Raw genomic sequence first — 19,563 nt, forward strand, 5'->3', positions numbered from 1 at the left:
CAGGATTTTTCCAGTAGGGTCCTGTGCGCCCGCTCAGCAATGCTGAGCGGCCGCGCAGGAAACTGAGCGCCCGCTCAGCACCGCGCAGGGTCGGGAAATTAAATAGTTGTTTTTAGACTTCTACTTCTGTTTGGCTTCCACTTCTATGTAATCTGAGTTTTATGGGACTATTATATAAGTAGATTTGGAGACGTTTTCACGAGAGAGGATCGTGGTATTAAGCAAGGAGCGAAGGAGATAAGGAAGAAGACTGTTTTAGCACACAGCAACGAAGAGGAAGCACATTTTCTTGTGATTCTTGTTTCGTTGTAACGTTGGATGCTAGTTTTCTTACTTTCAACCTATTTACTCTTGTGACGTACTCTAATTTAATATAATTAGTTAGTTATTATTTTCTTGTGTTTGTTTATCATGATTTCATATGAACCCATGATGACGATAAGTGCTATTATGGGCTAATCGTGATCATGGGGTCGCAACGGATTTATTATGGAATTCTTTAGTTAATTGTTTAATACTTTAGTGTGTGATGATTGTATGATATCTAGTATTGGTTGTGCGTATTCGTCTTATGTGCGTCGCGAGCATATAAGATAGGGTGTTAATCTCTTGTGAAGCGACGGTGGATCTTGAGATTTAGAACTTGCCATGCTAGCTTGGGTTCATGTATGATGTGCATGATTAGTGGGTAACTCTAACAGTTTTATTCACCCTGTGTAATCAAAAGGAATAACTTGTGCTTAAATCGTTGTGTTCTCAATTTCTGTAGACATATAGGAACTTAACATAATTGATGACTATTCAACTTCTATCTTAATTGTGGATGATTGGTAGAATGGTATTAGTACAATAAAAGTTGGCTTTTATCAGTTTCGTGTTATTCGATTAATATCATCGCTGTCACATGCTAAAGGTAATAACAATAACTATTGAAGGAAGTAGTAATGAAGTTGTGATCTCATGAGTGTTTTAATATTGGTAATTGAAGTGTTAATTAAGTGATAAATTAAGTAATTAATTGTAGTTAATATTTAGTTAACAATTCTAAGTGTTAGTGTCTTAACATTGAGAAGTAATCATACATTGGTGCGTGAGTTTAATTAGACAATAATTAGTCTGAGTCTCTGTGGGAACGAACTAGAAAGTATTCTATATTACTTGCGAATGCGTATACTTGCGTGAATATTAGCGCGTGTTTTCGCCCTAACAAGTTTTTGGCGCCGCTGCCGGGGACTCGGCGTATTTGTTTAGTTTATGTACTTACCATTATTGGTCATTAGGACTCAATGATTAGGACGTAGTTGTTACTTATTGTTTCCGGTTGTGTTTCAGGTACTTTAGCGAACGTTTATGCAAACTCGTTCTCGTACTCGCAAGAGGACTTTAGATACAGCTGAGGAGACAGACGAAGTTCTTGATATTCCGGAGAAGATAGATTTTGAAGATTCAGATTCAGGAACTGAGTGGAAAGAACCAGTAATCATGGGTGATCGTATTGTTCAGGCTGATCCAGCTCTTATGGACTTTTCTCGGCCAAAAATTGATGACATTCAGTCAAGCATTCTTCATCCGGCTATTCAAGCTAACACCTTTGAAATCAAGCCGGGCACTATTCAGATGGTGCATAATTCTGTTTCTTTTGGAGGGGCTGCGACTGAAGACCCCAACATGCACATAAGGAATTTTGTCGAGATCTGCAACACTTTCAAGTACAATGGCGTGACTGATGAGGCTATCAAGCTGAGGCTTTTCCCATTCTCACTGAGGTACAAAGCTAAGGAATGGTTACATTCTGAACCAGCTGGGTCCATCACTACTTGGCAAGATCTTGCACAAAAGTTTTTGGTGAAGTTTTATCCGATGGCAAAGACTGCTGCTATGAGGAGTGCTCTTACTCAGTTTGCGCAGCAACCTACAGAATCTATGTGCGAAGCTTGGAAACGCTACAAGGAAATGTTGAGAAAGTGTCCACATCATGGAATGCCCGATTGGATGGTGATCACTGGTTTATATAATGGTTTGGGGGCCCAATCTCGGCCCATGCTCGATGAAGCAGCTTGAGGTGCCTTATGGGCTAAAAGCTATACTGAGGCTTATAATCTTATCGAGACTATGGCTGCAAATGAGCATCAAAACCCAACTCAGAGGATGATGCCTGGGAAGGTAGCAGGTATTCTGGAAGTTGATGCAGCCACTGCTATTGCAGCGCAGCTCCAAGCGCTGTCAATGAAGGTTGATTCTCTGGCTACATATGGAGTTAATCAAATAGCTATGGTTTGTGAGCTTTGTGCAGGTTCTCATGCTACGGATCAGTGTTCTCTTGTCAATGAATCTGTTCAGTATGTGAATAATTATCAGCGACAACAGCAGCCTGTGCCAGCTACTTATCATCCTAATAACAGAAATCATCCAAATTTCAGCTGGGGTAATAATCAGAATGCTATTCAGCCACCATATCAGCAAGGTGTGAGTAAACAGTTTAATCCACCTGGATTCCAGCAAATACAGCAGTATGCTCAAAGGCAATCATATCCTCAACAGGGAAGTGCAGCTGCACCTACTAGTGCTGATTTTGAGGAACTTAAGTTGTTATACAAAAGTCAGGCGGTTTCTATCAAGACCTTGGAAAACCAAATAGGTCAAATAGCCAATGCAGTGCTCAATCGTCAACCTGACACTCTTCCCAGTGACACGGAAGTACCAGGCAGGAAGGAAGCTAAAGAGCAAGTCAAGGCTATTACCTTAAGGTCTGGAAAAGTTGCTGATGCTGAAAAGGCAAAAGAAGGAGAAGCTGAAGTTCGAGATGAAGAAGCTAAGCAAAAGGAGAAAGCGGTGGAACCAAGGAAGACTACTGTTGAACACACTCTGCCTGAGGGTAATACAGGGGAGAAACAGCTCTATCCTCCACCACCTTTTCCTAAGAGATTGCAGCAACAAAAGCTGGATAGACAGTTCGGTAAGTTTCTGGAGGTGTTCAAGAAACTTCACATCAATATACCTTTCACTGAGGCTCTGGAGCAAATGCCTAGTTATGCGAAGTTTATGAAGAGTATTCTTTCAAGGAAGGTGAAACTGGATGACCTAGAGACCGTTGCTCTCACGGAAGAATGCAGCGCTGTTCTGCAGCAAAAGTTACCTCCAAAGCTGAAAGATCCAGGTAGCTTCACCATTCCTTGTACCATTGGCAAGTTGACTTTTGACAAGTGCCTTTGTGATTTGGGAGCAAGCATCAATCTGATGCCGTTGTCGATCTTTAAAAAGTTGGATTTGCCTAATCCAAAACCCATATACATGTCTCTACAATTGGCTGATCGTTCTATTACTTACCCAAGGGGCATAGTGGAGGATGTGCTAGTCAAGGTGGATAAGCTCTTCTTTCCTGCAGATTTTGTTATTCTGGATTTTGAGGAAGATAAGAAGATTCCCATAATTTTGGGAAGACCTTTCTTGGCTACTGGCCGTACCTTAATAGATGTGCAGAAAGGTGAACTTACCATGCGGGTACAAGATCAGGATGTGACCTTCAACGTATTCAAGGCAATGAAATTCCCTACAGAAGATGAGGAGTGCTTAAAAGTGGATGTGATTGATTCTGCGGTTACTTCGGATCTCGATCGCATGCTAATGTCTGATGCATTGGAAAAGGCCTTAGTGGGGGATTTTGACAGTGATGATGAGGATGGCAACGAGCAATTATAATATCTGAACGCTTCTCCCTAGAAGCGAAAGCTGGACATGCCGTTTGAATCTCTTGGTGCTTCTGACCTCAAGAATGCTGAAGGAAAGCTCAAACCATCAATAGAGGAAGCACCTACCTTGGAGCTCAAGCCATTACCTGAACACTTGAGGTATGCTTTTTTAGGTGATGCATCTACTTTACCTGTTATTATTGCATCTGACCTTTCAGGTAGTGAGGAAGACAAGCTCTTAAGGATTTTAAGAGAATTCAAATCGGCTATTGGATGGACCATATCAGACATCAAGGGGATCAGCCTTTCATATTGTATGCATATTCTGCTAGAGGAAGGTAGTAAACCGACTGTTGAACAACAGCGCAGATTAATCCTATCATGAAGGAGGTGGTGAAGAAAGAAATTCTGAAATGGCTCGATGCAGGCATCATTTATCCTATTTCTGACAGTTCTTGGGTGAGCCCCGTACAATGTGTACCTAAGAAAGGAGGTATCACTGTGGTAGCAAATGAGAAGAATGAGCTCATCCCCACTCGAACAGTTACAGGATGGAGAGTATGCATGGATTATCGAAAGTTGAACAAAGCCACGAGGAAGGATCACTTCCCTCTTTCATTCATTGATCAGATGCTTGACAGGTTGGCTGGTCATGAGTATTATTGTCTTCTGGATGGCTATTCAGGGTATAATCAGATTTGTATTGCATCAGAGGATCAGGAAAAGACTACCTTCACTTATCCATTTGGCACGTTTGCTTTTCGCAGAGTTTCGTTTGGGTTATGTGGCACCCCGGCCACTTTTCAGAGATGTATGATGGTTATATTCTCTGACATGATTGGAAATAATGTCGAGGTGTTCATGGACGACTTCTCCGTCTTTGGACATTCGTATGATGAATGTTTGAATAATCTTCACACCGTACTCAAAAGGTGCGTGGAAACTAATTTGGTGCTCAATTGGGAGAAATGTCATTTTATGGGGCGTGAAGGCATTATTCTTGGGCATAAGGTCTCTAACAAAGGTCTGGAGGTGGACAAGGCCAAGGTGGGAGTCATTGAAAATCTTCCACCACCTATTTCTGTGAAAGGAATCCGTAGTTTTCTTGGTCATGCAGGTTTTTATCGGCGATTCATCAAGGACTTTTCAAAGATATCTAAGCCGTTGTGCAATTTGCTTGAGAAAGATGTGCCTTTCCAATTTGATGATGAATGTTTGGCGGCATTCGAGACTTTCAAGAAGAGTTTGATCACTGCACCAGTTATTACAGCACCAGATTGGACAGAGCCGTTTGAGAAGATGTGTGATGCGAGTGATTATGCGGTAGGTGCAGTTCTGGGGCAGCGCAAGAATAATCTATTTCATGTGGTCTACTATGCGAGTAAGACCTTAAATGGGGCCCAAATGAACTACACCACTACGGAGAAGGAGCTCTTGGCTATAGTCTTTGGTTTCGACAAATTTCAATCTTATCTACTTGGGACTAAAGTAACAGTATTCACTGATCATGCGGCCATTCGCTATTTGGTTTCCAAGAAGGATTCGAAGCCGAGACTCATTCGTTGGGTGCTCTTACTTCAGGAATTTGAGTTAGAAATCAAGGATCGAAAAGGTACTGAGAATCAAGTAGCTGACCATCTCTCTAGGTTGGAGAATCCCGAGTCTACTTCACAAGATAGGACATTAATCAATGAATCTTTTCCGGATGAGATGCCGTTAAATGTGATGTTTGAAGTCGAGGTATTTGATGTTTGGGGAATCGATTTCATGGGGCCTTTTGTCTCCTCCTGCAATAATCAGTACATCTTGCTGGCAGTCGATTATGTCTCAAAATGGGTAGAAGTCAAAGCTTTACCGACAAATGATGCAAAGGCAGTGCTGAATTTTCTTCATAAGCAGATTTTCACAAGGTTTGGAACACCTCGGGTAATCATAAGTGATGAAGGGTTGCATTTCTGCAACCGCAAGTTCACTTTTATGATGTAACGTTATAATGTGAATCATCGAGTTGCTACTGCCTATCATCCGCAAACAAATGGTCAAGCGGAAGTGTCTAACAGAGAGATCAAGCGCATTCTAGAGAAGGTTGTTTGTCCGTCAAGGAAGGATTGGTCTTTAAAGCTCGATGAAGCTGTTTGGGCTTACAGAACATCATACAAAACTCCACTTGGTATGTCCCCATTTCAGTTGGTGTACGGTAAGGGATGTCATTTACCTGCGGAGCTTGAGCATAAGGCCTACTGGGCGTTGAAAAAGTTGAACCTGGATTTAGATGCAGTTGGTAAGAAAAGAATGCTTGAGCTTAATGAACTTGATGAATTCCGACTTCAAGCGTACGAGAATAACAAAATGTACAAGGAAAAGGTGAAGAGGTGGCACGATAGGAAGCTACATCCTAAGTTATTCGTGCCGGGGCAACAAGTTCTCTTATTCAACTCTCGTCTCCGACTTTTTCCTGGGAAGTTGAAATCGAGGTGGTCTGGACCTTTTATTATCAAAACTGTGTTTCCACATGGAGCGGTGGAAATTTTTGAGAATGATCCGGACCAAGCATTCAAGGTTAATGGTCAGTGTTTGAAGCACTACTATGGGGACATGGCAAACCGAGAAGTGGATAGTGCCATTTTATTGACAACTTGAGAAAGGTACGCAACGTCAAGCTAATGACGAAAAAGAAGCGTTGCGTGGGAGGCAACCCATGATTTTTTATTACAGGAACCCTTAGAAGTTAATAACCTATCCAAAAACACAAAAAAATCAGAAAATCGGGACTTAAAAAAAAATTCCAGTGACCTCCTGAGTGCCCGGTCAGCTCTGCTGAGCGACCGCTCAGCAAGCTGAGCGCCCGCTTAGCTTTGCTGAGCGACCGCTCAGGGGTCGGCTGCCAGAATTTTTTTTTTACAGTTCATAAAAATTACAAAAAAAATTCAGAAAATTAAAAAAACCCAACACAGCCCATAAACCCACGAATTCTTTTCCTATTACTCCATGATTTTTATCCCTCAACCCCACTCCTAATCTAATTTAACCTAATCCACACCCTATATATACATACACCGATCCTACATATCTCCCAAAAACTTTCTACACTTAAACTCTCTCCCAAACACAAAAACTCAGTTCTTAAACACTTTTATTCAAGATTCAATGGCACCCAAGAGAGCACGAACTATTGATAGCAGCAGCACAGTCCCTACTGCTGATTCATCGAGGGGTACTGCTGCAAGGCCTCGGTTGAATGACAGAGTTGCGGAGGAGGAGTACACTAGGCTTTTGGGGAAGCCGATTCTGAAGGAGAGAGGGTTTTTACCATCGGGGAGGGATGGTGAGTTGCTACCCATGATTGCAGAGAAGGGGTGGATAGCTTTTTGTGAGTCGCCCGAAGCAGTATTGATGAGCGTGGTTCGCGAGTTCTATGCGAATGCGAAGGCCGAAAAGAATGGGTTTTCTGTGGTCCGAGGGCTGACGGTTGATTATCACCCAGCGGCGATTCGCCGTGTGATTGGGCAGCGAGAGAGGAAGCCCGAGGAGGAGAACTGGAATGAAAAGACTGCTGAGGATTTTGACTTGGATTTGATTTGTGCTACTCTTCGTAGGCCGGGCACAGTTTGGACCTTCAAGACCGGCACTAATGAGTATCGTCACTTCCCGGCGATCGCTATGAACAGGTATGCCCGTGCATGGAATGCATTTATTTGTGCTAATATTTTGCCTTCTTCGCATGCACACGAGGTCACAGTTGAGAGAGCACAGTTGTTGTGGGAAATTCTTAATGAGGAGTACTATATGGACCTTGGTGAGTTTATCTACCAAGGAATTCTGAAGTTTTTGAGGGGAGCTAAGCATATGAACATCCCTTATGCATCCACGGTTACGAAGCTTTGCCGAGCAGTGGGAGTGAACTGGCCGGCTCATGAGCAGTTGCAGTTACCGGCCGCTCCGATTGATTCTGGGACTCTGAATGGGATGCATGAGTGGACCGGTGGTGAGCCCGAGGAGCATGAGCTGGGTTATCATCTTCCAGGAGGGCGTCCAGCAAGAGGTGCTACTATGGCTAGGCCTAGGCGTGATGAGGCTGGTTCTTCGAGAGCTCAGGAGGGTGCTGGGATGGCTGATACCCAGTATAGGAGGCTTTCACGGTGGATGGATGCCATGTACGAGACGTAGAGCAGGTTTGCTCAGGAGCTCACCCTTGCGTTAGGGACTTTTTTTTCGGGGCCTTGGAGCTGATATCCAGTGTCCAGTTTTTGGTGAGGACTCTGCATACTCGCCGCCTGATACTCCACCCACTGAGGGTGATGATGATGATGACTCCGAGTAGGTATACCCTGTGTTCCTTTCTACTACCTTCACTAGGGACAGTGAAGATTTTAAGTTTGGGGGTGGTAGTTAAGGAATATTTTGTGTGTGTCATATAGCTGCATATTCATGATAGTTTAGTTCATATAGTTGCATAATTTTTGCCATATAGTTTTTTTTTATTTTATAGCTTTATTTGTTATCATGTCATGTAGCTCATGCATATACCATGATCCCTTTTGCGATGATTTATCGACTGAATTGTGATATTGATGCAAGTGTAGTGATAGCATTAAAGTGATATTGAGTCATGTAGGTTGATATGCATGCTAGAAGCACTTGTAGTTTTACTAAGTCTTAGAGAATGCTTAAGGGCTAGATTGTTGTTATGATCTGATTGTTTTCAAGGTTAATCTATTTATTATGCTTAGAATTCGATAATAGGTTCTTAGTGATAAAAGCATGAAAAAGAAAAAAAAATGGAGTAAAAATGGAATTTGTTGCTAGTTGTGGCTAGGCGTCAAATGGCTAGTAGCCGGCTCGCATGTTATGCGAGTAGTCTAGGGTTGAGCAAGATGTAGCGAAACGCACTTGCTCAGAAATTTTAAAAAAAAAAAAAAAAAAAAAAAAAGAAAAAAAATTGTGGTGTTTATGCATAATTGATCACGAGTGGGCTCTTTGGTATTCGAGTTATTAAGTTCTTAGGGGACTTTGTGCCTAGTGACCTAAGGCTTTTAGAGTCTGGGATCCGCTAACCTAACGCTCGTTACATGGATACCATTGTATAAGTCTTTTATGGACCTCACCCATTGCACGGTCAAATAAGCATTATTATCATAAATAAAAAGCATGATTCCGTAATAAGCTCCAAAATTCTTGTAGTGTTATATGTCGCTTTGTGCCTAGAATTTTTATTCTTTGTATAATCATGTGATTGCCTTGATCATAATTGAGTCAAAATAATTGGTCTAGTTCCGAAGCATATCTGTTAAGCATCTGCACACACCATGTTTCTGGCTGTATGTTCATTTGCATGAGTTTATTGATCTTTAGTAGCCTAACTGCATTTGTTGAGATGTTGCAATTTGGTTGGTTTGTTCGTAGTAAGGGGGATCGCTGCTTTTTTATATAGATTGCATTCATGCATGTTTTTATTTATTTTTGAGTCTGTGACGCTTGAGAAAAAGCATCGATTTAAGTTTGGGGGTGTGATAAGTGGCATTTTATACCACTTAGAACATCTTAAAATGGCTTAAATTGGTGCCTTGAAATCAAGTATTTTGTGTATTTGATGCGTTTTTCTAGTGTTTATGCATTTCAGGGTATTAGTTGCATTTTGGAGGAGTAATCATCAAGAATAAGCCTTGGCATGTGTTCACCATTGAGAGAGGAAAGAAAGGGGCAGGTTACGGCAAAGAAACGGAGCAAACTCAGGATTTTTCCAGTTGGGTCCTGAGCGCCCGCTCAGCAATGCTGAGCGGCCGCGCAGGAAGCTGAGCGGCCGCTCAGGGTCGGGAAATTAAATAGTTGTTTTTAGACTTCTACTTCTGTTTGGCTTCCACTTCTATGTAATCTGAGTTTTATGGGACTATTATATAAGTAGATTTAGAGACGTTTTCATGAGAGAGGATCGTGGTATTAAGCAAGGAGCGAAGGAGATAAGGAAGAAGACCGTTTTAGCACACAGCAACGAAGAGGAAGCATATTTTCTTGTGATTCTTGTTTTGTTGTAACGTTGGATGCTAGTTTTCTTACTTTGAACCTATTTACTCTTGTGACGTACTCTGATTTAATATAATTAGTTAGTTATTATTTTCTTGTGTTTGTTTATCATGATTTCATATGAACCCATGATGACGATAAGTGCTATTATGGGCTAATCGTGATCATGGGGTCGCAACGGATTTATTATGGAATTTTTTAGTTAATTGTTTAATACTTTAGTGTGTGATGATTGTATGATATCTAGTATTGGTTGTGCGTATTCGTCTTATGTGCGTCGCGAACATATAAGATAGGGTGTTAATCTCCTGTGAAGCGACGGTGGATCTTGAGATTTAGAACTTGCCATGCTAGCATAGGTTCATGTATGATGTGCATGATTAGTGGGTAACTCTAACAGTTTTATTCGCCCTGTGTAATCAAAAGGAATAACTTGTGCTTAAATCGTTGTGTTGTCAATTTCTGTAGACATATAGGAACTCAACATAATTGATGACTATTCAACTTCTATCTTAATTGTGGATGATTGGTAGAATGGTATTAGTACAATGAAAGTTGGCTTTTATCAGTTTCATGTTATTCGATTAATATCATCACTGTCACATGCTAAAGGTAATAACAGTAACTATTGAAGGAAGTAGTAATGAAGTTGTGATCTCATGAGTGTTTTAATATTGATAATTGAAGTGTTAATTAAGTGATAAATTAAGTAATTAATTATAGTTAATATTTAGTCAACAATTCTAAGTGTTAGTGTCTTAATATTGAGAAGTAATCATACATTGGTGCGTGAGTTTAATTAGACAATAATTAGTCTGAGTCTCTGTGGGAACGAACTAGAAAGTATTTTATATTACTTGTGAACGTGTATACTTGCGTGAATATTAGCGCGTGTTTTCGCCCTAACAGCAACTTGCAGACATCTTTACCAAGCCACTTGATGAGTCAACTTTCATTAGGTTGGTAAGTGAGCTAGGTATGCTTAATTATTCCTAAGTTATTTTGATGTCTAAGTAATTTGTAATGCATCCAGAAATAAATTTATTTTTTCCTAAAGAGATGGAATTTTGGCTAATTTAAAATTTATATCTCGAAGAATGTTCATTATCCGTTAAAAATAAATATCCGTTGAATTTCATTATCTGTTGAAAATTAAATAATTTTATGGGTACTTTATATCTCGATGGATAATTATTAAATCTATATCCATTGAATTGCTTTAACCATAGCCGTTAATTCTATACCTTATCCGTTGAATTTACTTACAGTGTGTATGTATATGTCGATGGATAATCATTAGAATTTCTATAGTTTATTTCATTTTTAAATGACTATTTTTTGGAAATTTTCATTGGTTCTTTAGTGTTCTTTTTATTTTTATTTATCTATTTATGAGAAAGTATAAAAGCCCCTTTTAACTTTTCATTTTACTTTTTTATCTTCATTCCCAAAGCAATTTTACTCTCTTCATCTCCAACACCCTCTTTCTCTATAACTGTTTTCAATCACAAAAATGGTACATGTAGTCAAGATTATGTCTCAGTCTGGATTTGTCTATGAAAAGAACAACTTCGTTGCACTGGTGGATAAGAACATTGTTGCTTCTGATAATTATCACAAGATGATGGACTTCATTCGCAACTGCAAACTAAGCTATGCTATGCTTGAGTCTCTAGTAATCTATTGTGAAGTTGTGGAGCAGATCTGGACTACGGCTGTGTACAACTCCAAGGATAAAACCATTGAATTCTCTCTCAAAGGTAATGATTACTGCATTAATTGTGATGAAATACAAGATTGCTTCTATTTGCCTAAAAATAACACTAATGTTCCACACAGAGACACAGATGTGAGCACCATGCTTGTGTCTCTCAATCCTTCCAAACTAGGTGAGATTAGGAGAATGGGCCTTAGAAAAGAATGGAGCTTTCTCTGTGATTCTTTTATAAAAGCATTTTCTGGTAAAATTAGCAACTTTGATGCAGTTACTTATTCAATGATTAACATGCTCTATATGCTCTTGAATGACAAGTACTTTAATTTCAGTAACTCTTTCATGATAGAATTAGGGTATAAATTAGGAGATATCAAGAAAAGGTCCAAGAATATATATTATGTTAGGTTTCTTATGATGCTAGCAAACCATGTTTCTAAGGACCTCTTAATTGAGAACCCAAAAAATAAGCTTAATTGTTGGGTCCAAGAAAAGAGGGTACTTGCTGATTTGAACAGGAACAAACTTCATAGTGAAGTGCCTCTCAACTATCTGTCAATCATGGAGGCACCTCAGGTAAGTGAGGTAACTGTTTCAGTCACAACTCTTTCCCAACCTCCAGTTTCTTTGCACTCAATTGTGGCTATGGCATCTGTGAATGTGACCAAACAGATACCTACCCAAGCCACAAAACCTAACATTTCAAAATCTAAATCAAAAAAACCACACTCTAGTTCATCTCAAAAGAAACTAGTTTTAAAAATTACCACATCACATGCGGGGAGTGTGAAGGGTAGTGAGGAATGTGAGGGATATGATGAACATCAAAAAAGCCCGAAGGATAAGGTGAGAGAGGTTAGTGAATCCCAGCCTAGCCACACCACAGTCTCCCAACAGGCTGTGGTGATTAATAAGGAAAGTACCACATTGCTAGTTGCATCCTCCAAAAAGGATGTAACTATTGAAAATAGCTCATCTCCAAGAGCACTGAACAAAAGGGGTAGGGACACTACAGACCAAACTGAAACCTAAACTAGAAAGAAGAAATCAAAAACTTTGAGGAAGTCACAGGGTGCACACACAGTTACAACTGCAGTCAAAGACTCAGTTAATGTGTAACTTCTGGGAAAATTACGTCTGTATTATATTATAATTATAATAAATTATGTGTGTTAATGTGTCATTTATGTGTAATTAGCTGTAAAACCCTAATTGCTATATGTTACTTGCTTCTGTGTTGACCAGATATTTTTCGAGTATTTTTCAGATATTTTATTTTGCATTTACAGCTTTCATATCAAAAGTTATACGACCGGAATGATGATTTTATAGCTAATATTTCAAATAAAATAATGGGATTTATTTTTCATCAAACGGCTTGTACCATCGCATTATTCATAATATCTAGGTATTTTTGCATTATTCACAATTTTTGGGAAATTTTGGCATATGTATTGTATATATAAAGTATCTATAAATTAAATTTTAATACTCAAAAATTATAAAATTATGGGCGAATTAATTTTAAATGATGTAGAATTAGGGCCTTAATTATAATTTGGAGTATTAATTTTATAACTATAAATAGCCTAATTATTATTAATTAATTAATTAAAAATCAGAAAAATTCAGAAATTTCCCCAAATTTCCAGAATTAGGGTTCTTGAGTTCGTGGATTCAAGCAGCGATTTTAACGTGATTCTGTTACTCAAATCGTTCATGTAAGTAATCAATTGAAAGCTCTTGAACTCTATTCTTTGATTTTGCTATCAATTTCATGTTTAATTTCATCGTTCTTCAATTTAATTTTTAGGGTTTATGCTTCGAATTAGGGCTTTTAATTCCAGGGGTTATTAGATGTTATTGATGTTTGATATAGCTTCTTTAGGTTGTGTACAATCGATTCGAGTATAGATTTGGACTAAACAATTCCCTGAAAGTGATAAACGAAGTCTTGAAATTTTTGTGATTTTATTTTTAGTTTTCTGAATTATTGATTGATCTGTGATTGTTGTGGTGGTTGGGGATCGATTGTAAATGTCTTAAGCTTTGATTTAACACCCGAATCATCGAGTTTGGTTCTCGTTTTAAGAAGACCCGTTTTTCCGGTTTAACCCGTCGGAAAAGCTTTGTTTTTGGTCGGAGAAGACAAACAAGCAATCGTCGGTTGTTTTGGACGATGGGGTGGAGTTCCTGGGATGAAACTGAGTGAAAACCCTCTTTGAATCACTCGAATTCATCTTGATTTGGTCGAGATATGATGGCTGCCGGAAATTGGGGAGGGGTCGCCGGAATCTGCTCCTCCAGCCGACGACCCGCCGGTGTTCTTCGTCGACCCGAGTCAACCCGGTTACGACCCGGGAAATGACCCGGGTTTGATCCTCAAAGTCCCAATTCCAATTCCCTGTTTCTTTTTTTGATTTATTAATTATTTATTTATATTTTATTAAATTAAAATCAGATTTGTAAATTATAAAAATTAATTAAAAATTAGTTTTAAATTCTGAAAATTTCTATAATTAATTTCTAAATTATTTTATTAATTTAGAAATTTGAAATTGATTATTTATTTAATTATTTAATTATTGAATTATTTATTTATCTATTATTTAATAATTAAGTAATTACTTAATAAATAAAGATTAAATATATGAAATAATTCGAATAATAATTCGATAATTAACAGAATAATACGAGTAACTCGTATTTATACGAGTAGTTGACCGATAAATTGGGTTATTATCCGAGGTTAGTCTATTAATTCAAAGAATGTCGTAATAGTTATTCGTATCGAATAATTATTCGTAAATGATCAATTTAGTTGTATAATTAGTAATAAATTGTGATTACTTATAATAATTTGTAATTAATTCTAATAATTAAGGATTAATTATTTTAAAATATAACAAATAGTAAATAATCATTTAAAATATAATTAAGGTTTATTTAATTATGATAAAATATTTATAATTAATTATTAATTAATCAAATAATTTTCAATAAGTCATAATAAATTCATTTTAATTCCAAAAATTATGGAAAAATCATTTTTAGTTCTGATTTTTCTTAAATAATTATTTAAAAATTATTTTAGGGTTTAAAAATTAGTAATAACTATTTATATTGAATAATAAATTGATTTATCTGTATTTAATTGATATTAATTAAACCGTTAGTCCGATACGAGCGAAACGAAAGCCCTTTGACTCAGGAAAATGAATTATTTTCATTAAAAATAATATTAAAACCTAATTCCTTCTAGAAATTAGTTGACCCTTGTTATTTATTTGATTATAAGCCGAATTATGTGCCGAGACGAGTCCGATAAATCCCGAAAATAGGAAACGAGTCAGATAATGATCAGTTAAGCGATCAGCGAGTCGATTTTGATTCTAAAAATTATTTTAACTACAAAAATGATTATATGGCTTATGTGCTTATATGTATTATGTGATTAATCGAATCTTTCTTGTTAATAAATAATATATGAGTCAATAATACGCGTATGGGTAGACAATAGGAATGACATGGAGTCGGTTCAAGACGCAATTGAAGTACGAAATGACTAAATCAGTCTATTGCTCTAACAGAAGCTAAGCCAGCAAGGTAGGTTGAGCCGGTGATAGACGAAGGTGACATATTTGAAGTGAGTCGCGAAGAAGGCAAGTTTTTCCCCTATTCTAATTTCATAATAGTGATGTTTCTTCAGATTCATATCACGCTTGCACTCTTTTGAGTTTTGTTCATAAACACTGATACACACTTGTAATTCTCTTGTTCATATTTCATTTCGATTCTTGATTTCTCGTTTTCTTTGAATCCCTTATTCATATTCCAATTATTACACACACATATTGGTATATTTTGGTGGCTAGAATATATATCAAAGCATACCGATTGTTCCGGTTGCTACTTCATGGCCTGGATAGTGATACTTTGGGGATTAAGTTTTATTAATCCTAAGGACCGGGACATAACCGGATCCTTGAGATGGACCGTAGAGCCTGGGTACCCGACTGGATCTATATGGGGAGATATAGATTTGCATTGTATCCTGGCTAATCAGCGGGATATAGATGTGAACTTGTGTCCAGTTTAGTTCATTTGTACTCGCCAACAGTGGCCTTATTTCTATTCTCGCGGGGTTATATCTTTGCAGATGTACCCCGATTACCAATTCATTTAAACTGCTTTGTCATTGTTTATATTTTGCGGACTTGTTGAGTAATTTTTGGCTCACCCCTTTTTGTTGTTATTCACCTTATTATTTTCAGTTAAGAAGGAATATGAAACCCATCAGAACTCGAGTGGTAAAGAAGCGGGTCAAGTCTCGGGATTCTCTCATACCCAAGGTGTTGATCCCAATCCAGGAAGAAAGCTTTGAGTTGCTCGAACAGGTGGAGTGTAGATAGTTAGTGTGTGTGTTTGAATAAAAGATGAAATTAGTTTAAAACTGGTTAGACAATGGTTTGTAATAAAGAGAGTTTGTAAGGTTTTAAATTTGGTTTGTAATAAAGTATTTAGGGGTTGTTATTTTCATACTTCAACCTAAAAAGATCTTGGTTAGTGTTAAAGGGGTTTAGATATATTCCATTATTATTGTTATTCAGATTGTACAGGTTTGGTAATTAGCTAGTAATCCCCAAACTTATACCCCGGGTATGGAGGGCATTACTGGTTTGGCATCGGAGCTGTAGGTTTGGTCCCTGAAAACAAGAACATTAGGGTTATGATAAGATAGGGAGATCATATAGGATAGGAATAGTCAACTAGGAAGAATAGCGTTAGGATTTAGATCATATTAGAATAGAAAAGTATAAGTTTTAGGATTATTCGGTGACCTTTCTTCTTTCTTTGGTATATTATCAAATGGCATCATCAGGTTATTCAGGTTCATCTGAGAGGACAGTTACAGAACCAGTTGCACCAGTTGTTCCACCAGTATCTGAGTATATGTTTCCACATCTTCCACCTCCTCCACCATTGCCTCAGGAGCCAGTGCCACCAGTGTCAGGGATAGTTCATGATCCTGTAGAGATGTTTGATCTGTTAGAGTTCTTTGAGCTAGAGCTTCCACCACCACCATTATTGCCTCATATTCTTGTACATGCCCCAGAGCCAGAGATATTCCAGATGGTTCTAGTTGAGGGTATGGGTGAGCATGAGGTAGAGTTACAGTTGGGAGCCCCATAGCAGGGTGTTGCAGGGATGTAGAGGGTTCAGTCACAGGAGTCAGTAGGACATGTTGCACAGCCACACATGGTACCGTATCATGACTACAGTGTTATGAGAGATGACGCTGAGTATTAGAGAGCCCAGTGTAGAGAGATTATGCATTTGTTTGATCAGAGAGACCGAGGACCATTAGCCACATTACAGCCAGATTATATGATCAGACAGAGGTTACAGTCTACCCTGATGAGTGCTACATAGGAGTTAGATGCTTTGACACATGACGGGCCACCTTTATTTGCAGAGTTTTATAGGATTTTTCGTCTAGCACAGACAGTGGTTCAGGTACTCCAAGACGAGGTGAGGCGTATACCGCCGGGGTTCCGAAGTTTTGACTACAGGGGACTAATTTAGTAGAGATAACTGATGTACATAGATGCAGCTAGTATAGTAGTAGTGTATGTGTGTAGTAGTTAGCCTGACTTGTAGCAGTAACCACGACCAGCAAGACGAGACTTTTTGCATACCAAGCATTCACACCTGAAGCTGGTGTTATATATAAAATGAACTTTTTCATATTTTCTTTATTTAAATTTCAGTCTTTACAGTTTTACAGTATTTACCTTTACTTTATTGTTTTACAGCTTTTCGTACTTTAAATTCTGTAGAAAAAAAAGAGAAGAGAATAATCATTTCAGTTAACTGTTTATATTTCCTGCTTTTATATTAAACTGTTTTTCTTTTCCGAACCATTATTTAAATTTTGTTAATACGGGATAAATTATTTTCTTACCAACTGTCAATTGTTCAATAAACTGTTAAAAAGATGTCACTTGTTTTATTATCAGCAAATGGCACAAAGAGAAAGACTAGGACTGAGACCTCCAACAGTAACTCCGAAGAACAGACCAATGATACCATGACCCAAATGTTCCATCTGATGCAACAACAGATGGTAATGATGCAACAACAACAACAGCAGATTTAACAACAAATGTTACAGCAGCCACCACATCCTGAACCCCAGATACCACCAGTTATACCTATTGTTACTTTCAAACAGTTTCAGTCGGTTAAGCCTCCATAATTTGAGGGAATAGCAGATTCTATTAAGGCTACCACTTGGTTGAAAGAAATAGAGAAAGCATTTGCACTTGTGAAGGTAGGTGAAGACCAGAAGACTGATTTTGCTAGTTACTTATTGAAAGAAGAAGCGAACTATTGGTGGGAATCTAAGAAGGCTTTAGAAGGTGAAGATGTTGTACCCTGGGATAGGTTTAAAGAATTGTTCTTAGAGAAACATTTTCCTTGCTATGTGAAGAATCAAATGCATATCAAGTTTTTGGAGTTGAAGCAGGGAAATATGCCTGTGACAGAGTACGAGGCCAAATTTACTGAGTTGGCTAGGTTTATCCCAGAACAAGTTGATACTGAAGAAAAATGAGTCCAAGGATTTCAAGAAGGATTACGACCGTGGATCCGTGGACAAGTTGCAGTTTTTGAATTAAAGACTTATACCGCCGTGGTCCAGAAAGCCCTAATTATTGACGAAGAAATTGAAAGATCCCAAAAGGAAAGAGGACAGGGAAGTTTCCAAAGCCGCTCCAGCAGGAAGGCGGGATTTTCAAGCCCGGATAAATTTGAATTTTAAGAAAATAGGACAAGGTATCCAGAAAATAGGTAATCATTTCCAAACCTCCAGCCAACAGGGAATTGTCAGAGTCCCAGTGCTGTATTGCAAGACTTGTGGACGAAAATATACCAGCATCTATATCAAAGCAGATGTGACGTGTTTCAAATGTAAGCAGAAAGGGCACTATTATACCAAATGTCCCACATGAAAGACAGAAGTTATTTGCTACCAGTGTGGAAAGAAAGGGCATATCGCTAGGAACTGTAAAGGACCGGTAATGGCAGCTAGCATTTCTAAAGTGTTGGCATTACCTCCTCCACCGCTGCCTAATCAACCCAGAGCAAGGACTTTCAACATGACAATGAAAGAAGCCGTGTAGAGTCCTAGTGTATTTGCAGGTACGCTCTTAGTGAATTCAGTAAATTCAAAAGTACTAATTGATTCTGGAGCTACACGTTCATTTATTTATGAAGAATTCCTTGATAAGTTACATTACGAAATTGAATGGTTGGGCGAGACAATAATTATAAAATTAGCTAATGACGACCAAGTTCCAGTAGATCGAGTATGTCCTATATGCGATATCGAAATAGCCGGACATCATTTTTTCGTAGATTTGATTCCTTTTAAGATAGGAGAGTTTGACGTTATTTTGGGAATGGATTGGTTAGCTTGTCATAATGCTCAGATCAATTGCGCCAACAAGAAAGTAAAATTATGAACTGCGAAAAATGCAACGGTAATATTCAGAGGTGAAAAACAGCGAAAGAAATTTCTGACAGTAATGCAAACCAAACGCTTGCTTCGACATGGATGTAAAATGTATATAGCCTACGTGTTAGATACCGAGAATGGAAGTCCCGAAATAAAAGATATTCCAGTTGTATATGAATTTCCTGATGTCTTTCCAGACGAGCTTCCAGGATTACCACCAGACCGAGAAATTGAATTTACGATTGACTTAGCGCCAGACACAGAACCAGTTTTGAAAGCTCTGTATCGAATGACAACAGTCGAAATAAAAGAATTGTCAATGCATTTGCAAGATCTTCTAGATCGAGGCATCATAAGACCCAGTGTATCCCCGTGGGGTGCACAGGTATTGTTCGTAAAGAAGAAAGACGGCAGCATGCGACTATGCATTGATTATCAAAAATTGAATAAGCTAACTATCAAGAATAAATATCCCTTATCGAGAATCGATGATTTGTTCGATCAGCTAAAAGGAGCCGCATGGTTTTCGAAGATAGATTTGAGATCGTGCTATCATCAATTGAAGATTAAAGCGGAAGATATCCCCAAGACTGCATTTCGTACTACATACGGACATTATG

At 38.3% G+C, this 19,563-nt stretch overlaps 1 non-coding gene across 1 annotated transcript; it reads right to left on the bottom strand.

Annotated features, from left to right (window-relative positions):
• Positions 1-1,875: 1,875 nt before the first annotated feature.
• On the bottom strand, positions 1,876-1,982 carry LOC141694347 (small nucleolar RNA R71). The gene has a single exon (XR_012563661.1). It is a non-coding gene; the product is annotated as a small nucleolar RNA R71 (small nucleolar RNA).
• Positions 1,983-19,563: the final 17,581 nt, after the last annotated feature.

This window comes from Apium graveolens, chromosome 10 (assembly GCF_009905375.1).
Source record: "Apium graveolens cultivar Ventura chromosome 10, ASM990537v1, whole genome shotgun sequence".
Lineage (NCBI taxonomy): Eukaryota > Viridiplantae > Streptophyta > Magnoliopsida > Apiales > Apiaceae > Apium > Apium graveolens.